Source organism: Lichenostomus cassidix, chromosome 1, assembly GCF_008360975.1.
Source record: "Lichenostomus cassidix isolate B80296 chromosome 1, HeHo_3.0, whole genome shotgun sequence".
NCBI lineage: Eukaryota > Metazoa > Chordata > Aves > Passeriformes > Meliphagidae > Lichenostomus > Lichenostomus cassidix.
In genome coordinates this window covers 60,464,002-60,473,256 of record NC_139479.1, presented here as the reverse complement: position 1 = coordinate 60,473,256, position 9,255 = coordinate 60,464,002, and positions in this window count along the sequence as shown.

Sequence of the window (9,255 nt, the reverse complement as noted above, 5' to 3'; positions counted from 1 at the left end):
TCTCTGTGCAAACTATTCTCGTTCACACCATCACACAGTAAAGAATTTTTTCCATAATATGTACCGCACAAGAAGGTGTTTGGGTTTAGTCAGCATGGTTTTGTGAAGGAGGAATGCTTGATTAATGGGCTGGTCTTTCACAGAGAGACGCTTGATCAGCTGAGGGAAGGGCAGTGGATGTTGCTCACTGTAGATTTGGCAAGGCTTTTGACGCTGAGTCCTATGAAATCCTTGTTGGTGAGGCATGGGCTGGGTAGGTGGATGATGAGGTAGATTGAACACTTGCTGAAGTGCCAGGCTCAAGGGGCTGTGATCAGTCACCAGCAGGTTGAAAGAAGTGATCTGTTCTCTCTGTCCAGCACTGGTGATGTGCATCTGGAGTGCTGGGTCCAGTGCTGATCTGCCTAGTGTCAGAGAGACATGGACATACTGCAAGTCCAGTGCAGGGACAAAAAGGTGATGAAGGGGTTGGAGCATCTTTGTTATGGGGAGAAGCTGAGAGAGCCTGGAGAAGAGAAGGCTCAGTTGGCTTTTATCCACATGGGTAGATATCTGATAGGGAAAGTGAAGAAGTTGTAGCCAGGGTTTCCTCAGTAGTGCCCATAGACAAGACTTGAGAAAAGCAACACTAATGGAAATACGGGAAGTGTCTTTTAAATATCAGAAGAAATATTTTTGCTGTGAGAGGGGTCAAACACCAACACAGATTGCCCAGAAAAGTTGCGGCATGTCCATCTGTGGGGGTATTCAAAACCTGAGAGGATGCAGCCCTGAGCAGGCTGCTGTGAGTGGGAGTTGGGATGGATGATCTCCAGAGGTGCTCATCACCCTCTGCAGTGCTAGGACTCTGCATGCTGAAGGGGATGTGCTGCTCAGATTTGCTTGTTGGTGTAAAACCCCTACTGTGAAGGCACTGAAGGCACTGTCCCTAATGAAATGACAGAGCAGACAGACCCCACAGGCTGCCCTGCATGCACAGGGCTGATTTACTGCATCAAGTATTGAAGAGAAGGTCCAAACTCAGCATCCACGACAGCTGACACAACTCCATGGCCTACATTTGTCCCTAGTGTTTGCCCTTGTGCAACCTTGAACTTCAGCTCTGTGCATCAATTTGCAGAGAGAGAGGCTAAATCCAGCACTTTAACTCTCCTTACAGTGCAATTTGAGACAGATGAATGAAAAATGCTGTGTAAGTGTTGGGTTTTGCTTTACTTGGTGAGGTGAAAAAGAGTCGTGTTGGTCTGGGTATTCACTGGTGTAGTCTGGAAGTGCTCAATACCTGAAAGAAACTCCCACTCTCCCTACTTTTCATTACTCTCTGGCTTATGTTGTGTGACTCTCTTCCTAAATTGTCCTCTGATTTCTAAATATACCCTTCAGGGGGTGGTTCTTGTTTGGCAAGACAGCTTTCTTGGCATGGTATAATTTTTCCATCTTTATTGTATACATAAAGGAAGCTGTACAGATTGTGTATGAGCATGGGCTCTTGTATGAAAGCAATATCAGCTCAGTAAAATAAGGCTTGTCCTGAGGAGTATCTGACACATCAAGACCCCTAAGAGGTCATAGGAGCAGTTGTTTTGGGTGAGGGGAAATCCAGTGTGGATTTAATTTTCTTTCAGGTTGACTAAGGTCCTCATGAAAAAACTGATGTGAGTACTTGTTGGGGAAAAAGAGAGAAGAAACTGAAACAAATGCAATATGTATTTTGAAGGAAACAGCAAATTTGTTTTCTATTTGTCGTAGCAAGCCAGGTACTGACTTGCTAAACCTGCTTCCCCCACTCCAGTCTCACCACCTTACTTTCTAAACATGAGCTGATCTGCTTGAATGGTGGAAGTATATCCTTGGATTTGGGGAGGCTGAAAGAAAATTGCCAGCAATATTTGTCTACACTGATGCACACTCTCTTGACTAGTGGGTGTCTGTTCAGAGCTGTGTGCCTTTGAACTCTGTTTCCTTGGCAAACAGTTGGGGTGAAATAATTGGATTTCCCAGTGATTGACTTTTGCATGGATCTGGCAAGAGGGATACTTTTTTCAGTTCCAGAAATGCTCTGAAACATGCCAAAGTACACCTGTTATTAATGATTTCAGAAGAGATTTCTTTCTTATGTTTGTCTGGAGTATAACATTTTTGGAGCATTGGTTTTAGATTGGTGAAACCTTTCATTTCACTTGGGACAAAAGCATTTTGTTTCTGTTAAAACAGACATGAGGAAGCCAGAGCAGATCCTCCTCAGCATGGGAGAAGGTGACTCCCCACTCCCAGGCTCCCAAGAGAGGGCTGCTCAGAGCAGCACCCTCGGCACATGCAGGGCTGGTTGATCCCATCTCCAGCCTCTCCGTGCCTCCACTTGGCCCAGTGTGTTTGTCTCCTGGTGGAGAGAGAACCAGGCTGCTTTGCAGAGGGGCTGCATCTCTTGCCTGGCAGGCTAGACCTCTGCAAAATGAAATTAAAAAAAAAAAAGCCAGAGGATGCTGGAGAGAGGCAAGGACATGTTTGGAGTATTCCTGGTCAGGGAGACATGGAGGCTCCATGTCTGTGGGATGACCATCTCCAAAGCAAGTGCCTTCACTAATTTTCTTGTAAATCAAAGCTGTCTGCTTCTTTCACCTACTCCTCCCCCTCCTTCTCCTGCTCCTCTTCTGCTGGGAATGGAGAGCATAGTCCACACTCTCTCTCATTTACTGGAGCTACTAAGTAAACCCAACCTGAATTTGAAAATAGCAGTGGGATTACTTAAAACCACATTCCTCAGCAAGTTCACGGTTTGTAAAACTCTTAATTCTGCTGTGCTTAAATCTAAACCCTCTTTATTTTCTTTTGGTCCCTTAGCAAAAAGATTTTGACTTTCAAGGGCAAGATGTCAGTATTGTACCAAGCAACATTGGAGGGAAGGTAATTGCATCATATAGCAGCAAAATGTTATTGCAGATTTCCAAAAGTAGAGGTGGTCCCCCCTCCCTTCTATTACAGCCAATTCATTCTGAATTTTGGTGCCTCTCTGGTCTTTTGTGTTATTGGGTGGTACTGTTGATAGATATTTTCTCACAAGAGAGAATGAAATTTGTCTGCCCTTGCAGTATGGAGAGAAAATACCAATATGGGAAAAAGATTCTTCTTTTATTGCCCTTTGGTTTCATAGCCAGGAGCACATTTTCTACCTCAGTTTCAGATGACTCTTTCAGACAATTTGGTGTCTGCGAGCCCCTGACTTCCATCCACACATGGGAGCTCAGAGCTGGTGTCTGAGCTTCTGTGACATCCCCTGGGGAAACCCCAAGATGACCAGAATCAACATGCCTGGTCTTTCCAAGAAAAAGGGCAATGTGGAGGGAGCAGCATTTCGCTTCCTGTATGTATTTATTTTTTGAAGTGGATTTAAATAGTGTTTGGGCATTGTATTTGAACATAGATATTGGTCAAATAATGTAAATTTGCAATATTTATGAGATTAATATTCTCATATTGTTGGTTCCAGGGCCATGCCAGGCAGGAACCCCATCCCCTTTGCCTGTGGGAATTCTCCTTACTTTCCTGCATGGAAAATGTTGGGGGAACCCTGGCATCTTGCTGGTGCCTCTGCTATGCAGTCAGACGTGGCATAAAAACAGCAGTAATGTGAAAAGAGAATCTCCTCTTTGGGAAACAACTGATTCATTGTCATCATTAAAGTTAGAGGCAATGTGGAGCACAGGCTGTTCTTGATGGAGGATTACAAGATTCTGTTGGGATTTAGGGACAGAAACACACGCAGGATTTCCTTTAAAAAGCCCTGTGCTTGAGTAGCTGTTTTGTTGCTACACTAAAAACTAAAAACCTCGGGCTAGTGGGCTGCTTTCTGAATTTTTGGGGTGTTTTGGCTCACCCTGCATCACGTCACTGACAGTGTGATGTCCTGACATGCCATGTCACATGCTAGAAATGCAGCTCTGTGGTGGAGTTTCTTGATGAGGGTGCTGAAATGGTGTTCTTAATTGAAATACCACAGCATGCACAGATAAAAAAATTGGGGGCAAGTCACCTGTGGAAGAAAATGCACCTGCCTCCTGCCCCTCTGGCCCAAGGGGAGGGAGCACTGGCTGGGTGCAGGCAGCTCAAGGTTTTGGTGGGAGTGCAGACGAGGATGCTCCATCCCATTAAGCCAAGGAGCCCAAGACATCAGCCCACTGACCCGTCTGTATCTCAAGGCCAAGTCAACATTCCTGTGACCCACTTTGAATTTACCACTTAATTCATCTTCTCCAGAGTTATAAATAATTCAGCCCGAGGCAGTTCAATGGTGATAAATAGGACAATAAACCTGGTACTGCAGTGAAGGCTACAAAGAGAGCAGTGCTTTTAATTGGCTGTTGCATGGTGACTGAGGAAAGCTGAGAAAACTCACTCAAAGCACTGCACACAGACGTCACCCAGCACTAGCTCTTTGATGGCTTTGAAGTTTCCTAGAGTAATTCAGCCCTTATCAAAGCACTGTGTCTCATGTAATGTTGGGGATTTGAACCAGGAGATTATTTCCAAGTCTTCACACAAACTAATTTAACATCATGGGACCACTGTGAAGGTCCTGGTTTATTTCTGGTTGAGTCTCTCCTCAGTCTCCTTCCTTCATTCTGCCCCCATGAGAGCCTGATAAAACCTGAAAGCTGTAGGTGGAGAGGTCTATAGCTCTTGCTGCCAAGCCCTGTGCTTAGACCACTGCATAACACTCTCTCAGTTAAAAGGTGCCTTCTTTACACTGTCAGTGAGGTGTCCTTACTGCCCCAGTGAGACCCAAAAGCAGAAGTGACAGTGGTGCCTGCACAGAGTTGGAGCAGGAGATTGTCCTGGTGACATCAGCTCTTTAAAAGCTGTCCACAGCTGCCTGTCCTGCTCATCACCGACTGCCACCAACGCTCCTGGGCTCGAGGGAAATGAACTGTGCTGTCCTTTGGCCTACCAAGCAAGCCATGAAAGCAGCAGCGAGCCTCCAGAGGCTGGGAAGCGTAGCACATCCCTAAGATGCTGCGTGAACTTGCACATGTCTGAGTGTGGAAAATAACCAGGCATGCAGGAAGCTGGGTCTTTTTGGCAGGAGAGCAGAGGCACAGCATCCTTGCTGTGGTTCTGGGGAGATCTGGTTAAAGCTTCCTGTCTCACTAGAGCTGCAGTTGCATCATCTGAAGAATATCCCATGTGTTAGGATTTTCTACTCACTGATGAATTAGGCACAGAGCTTTAGAGTCACCATTTTTTTGATGTGTGCCTATATTTAGTTTAATTTTTAATGGTCTGCTAGACTTCTCTGTAGTTAGCTAACAAGATCTGGTTCAATAGGTTACTGTGCTATATCTGTGTCCAGTTTGACTTGCAGCTATGAGAAAAACTGGGACTGGGGAGTCTTGGAGCCTGCATTTGCACACTGCTTTTTCTGCACTGCTCCCAGAGCAGACGTGCCTCTGCTCTTTTCCCTGATCCCATCCAAGCATGGAGTCCCAGGGTGACTCATGGGAAAGGTCTGTTTAATTTTATAAGCCTGGGATTTCTGCTTAGGGTCACGGGTGGTGGGGATGTAACTGGAGAGATCCAGCTGAGATCCAGCAAAAACATTTCTTGGCTGTTAATGGCTCCAGGTTGTAATGACAGAAAAGGCTTCTCCAGCCTGCATCTCGTGCTCCCCTGGGAGCTGGGATTGCTGAGTAGTCTGAAATTCGGTCACCTTCAGCAGGATCTTGGCCACCACTAAGGGAAGCATTATAGGGCATGATGTGGGAGAGGAGGGGAGGGAAGATAAGGAGATGGTACATTCTCCAGAGCCAGCCCAGCTCTGGAGAGCTGGCTTTGGCTTTGGGAATGTATTGCCCTATTAAGGGCAAGTAAATGAGAGAGTGATGGCTTATAAATACCCATTATATCATGGGAGAAAAGACCCAGGAGACAGTTGTGCAACCAGCCATCAGTTTCTGGACACAAGAAGATGCTGTTTACACCAGCAGCATCTAAATAGGCATCTGAATCCATAAGTCCAGCAGTAAGCATCAAAAAGGGTTAACCATAATAAAATCCTAGCTTGGCACTGTATCTTTCCACTGAGAGTCACTGAAGTAGAGAGTCTCACTCTAGCCCATGTAGTTGAGCTCATTTCACTTGGAGGTTTCTTTAAATTCAGGCCAGCATCCTCCAGAGACAACGTGGATGTTTTCTCATAGCTTTTTCAAATTTGTATTAAAAATTTCTGTACCTGAAGCCATTTTGATCAATGGATATTTGCTGCACTCCAAACAAGAGAGTAAGGTTGCATCCCACCTCATCTTGGTAAAGTGAGTCAGTTTTGCTTTTTCTTCATGGTTTTAGCTGCACCCCCTTCATCACTGCTTTAGCTACATGTAGCAGCACATCAGAGGAGGAGCATAAATTCAGCAGGAGAGCAGGGACAAAGGGTCATGGAAGCAGACCTTGGCAGATAAGCTGATGTGTGGAGCCTGGTCAGTACCTGGGTGGGTAATACATCACTGCTGCTGCAGAGAGAGAGGCCACCCTCTATTGCAGCTGAAATGGAAACCCCTGCAGTAACAGGGGTGGGGTTTCTCCAAAGGATGGTGGTGGGGGCAGCTAGATATGGGAGGGTCACTTGTAGGTACCTGCAAGCTCATGGGTGGTGGGGGAGGCAGTGCCTCTGCAATTTTTTTTCTCAGGTGAACCTAATCCCTAAAATCTCCTCCTGATCTCAGCTGGAGACACTAAATTCAGTACTGATCTTCAAATAATTTGCTGCCCTCAGTGGATGAGGTTTGGTGTCCAGAGGTAGGACCTGTTTCTGTTTGAGACAGGAAGCACCAGTGTAAGAAGCCAACCCCCTGAAGGAAACCATTAGCCTGGTCTTTTCTCCCTGACAAAGCAAGCATCTTGCACATCCTGTTTTCCATGGGAGGTAAGCTCAGCTTGGATACACCTTTGGGGACAGTGTGTGCCCCTTTGAAAACTTTGACCTTGAATTCCTAATAGAGCTACTTTGGCTTTCAAAACAAGGGTTTCTTCTTTTGCCTGTGAGTGTTATGACCTTAGAGCTCTTGCATTGATGGGTTCTCAGAAATGAAGCTGGTGAGTGCTCTGTCAGCACCACTGTAGGCAAGAAGGTCTGATGGGATGGTGTTGATGTAATTTGTAATCAATCACATCATTTGCAAGTGGCTGTGTAATGTTTACATGGGTTATGGCACCGAGACATTGCTTGAACGATCTGTCCTTGGGTTTCTTTCTGGGTGTCTCTACAGCAGTGTCTGTCACACAAATTCATATCACCCTCCACAGAAGTTTAAGGCTAAAAGTGAGTGCTGGGTCTGGTTTGAAGGTAGCAGGATCCCAAAAGCTCAAGAAATTGTCTTGGAGGCATTGATCAGTGCTGGTAGGAGCTCTTTGTCTCAGTGTAACAGAGACTGGAGAACAGAGCAAATGCTACCAGGCAGCCAGGCTTGGAGGGGAAGGGATTAAGGTCAGGGTAAGACACTCCTGGCTTAGAATGCACCCAGCCTGTAGAGCAGTCCTGTAGCTCCAGCAGGGCCACAGCAAGATGCACTCTGCACCAACACCTTTCTCTAGCAGACCTGAGAGCAGAAGTGCTTCAAGCTGTTGCCCCTGAGTGTTAAACTAGAAAATTACTCCATGCAACCCAAATCAAAGATAGCTTTGTAAGTGTGAAAGATTCTTAGGAAGACCCTAGGACGGCTATGGCTTCCTCTTACTTTCCCTCTGCCAACACTGCCCAGTGCAGCAAGCATTCATGCCAGAGCTGCCACGTGCCACCTTCCTCCTTCCTTCCCCCATCAGCACTGCAATTGTGTCCAACCTCGTACCTTCCCATAATAGCAGCTATAACTAGCCCTGTAAATCAGCTCTGTAATTATGGGGCCCAGCGGGGAGCAACAGGACGAATGTATTGGTCAGCAGCCACTTCGAGGGAAACGTGCAGATGCACCAAGGGGCCCCTGTAGGTGCTGAAAACAGTTTGTACCAAGATCCAGACTGTCCTAACAGTTTGTCTTAGTGGTGACTTGTGCTTCTGCACTCTCCAAATGTAGGTGAGCGTCATATCCCTGCTTCCCATTCTCTTCTGTAAAACTTCTTGAAAGGCAATTCCAACAACTGCACAGTGAGCCATGTCTATTTGCAAAAAAGTTTGGAAAGGAAAACAGCAGGCAAGGCTTCAGTTTCCCTCTCCATCCTCTATGACAGACATTTACAAAAGTGTCCTGATAAAGGTCCTGGTCTTCTGCAGAGCACTGGTGCTGTGCCTGAGATCCCAAACTTTGTGCTTCCAGGCTTTTAGTCATCGATAAACAGAGCGATTACATGCTCATTCTGGATGTGCTCCCTCTTCTGCAGTGAAATTGTTTGTTGCCATGGATATCACTTTGTCTTGAGAGACACATAACCAAAATGAATTTAAACAGATGCTTGTGGGTCAATATTTTCATAGAAGAAAATGCAGTTTGAGGCTTCCTAGTATTATTTTACTTGTCCCTAATGAAAGTAGAGTGAAGCACCCAGAGGTTCAGCTGGAGAGGTAAATGGGTGCCCCTTAGTTGTAAGGAAAGACAAATACATTTTGTAAGTTATTTTGCCCAAACCCAGAAAGGTAAAAGAACTTCTCTGATCTCAACAGCCGGAAAGATCAGGTAGAAGTTTCTCTATTGTTTCTTCTTAACAATTTGAAACTACTTTTCCTTGCCAGTCCTAATCTTTTTTTTTTCAGAAGTGCCTTTCAGTCTGGGGTTTCCAAGATGTGTCATATTGCAGCTCATAAATGGACTTGTGTTCTGAGTGAACAATAGTTGTTACTGTTTAATGCAGAGATTTGATAAAATTTGCTAATGACTGCTGCAGAAAATGGGCAGATCAAGTGAAGAGAAGTTTTCGGTTTCTACCCAGGAGCAAAACTCCCACTCCCTGACTTATGAATTTCATTAGGTGCAACTAATTAAAGGGATGTTTCTTATTACCAAGATGAGAAGCAGTCCAAGAGGAGTCCAGGGAGGTTTGTACTCTACAGCACAATTGCTCCGCTTTTAAATCCCGCGAAAGCGTTGCGTCCTATTTAATTTGACATTCCTTGTGTTTGTTTCTCTTCGTGACTCATAGCACAACTCTGGCAGCAGGCCTAGGAAGTAGGTTTTGGGATCTGGCGTGGAGACACTGGTGGATTGTATTCCAAGTGTTATGCTTACATTGCACCACTGGCCATGAGAGCATCCAGCAAACTGTGCTCATACT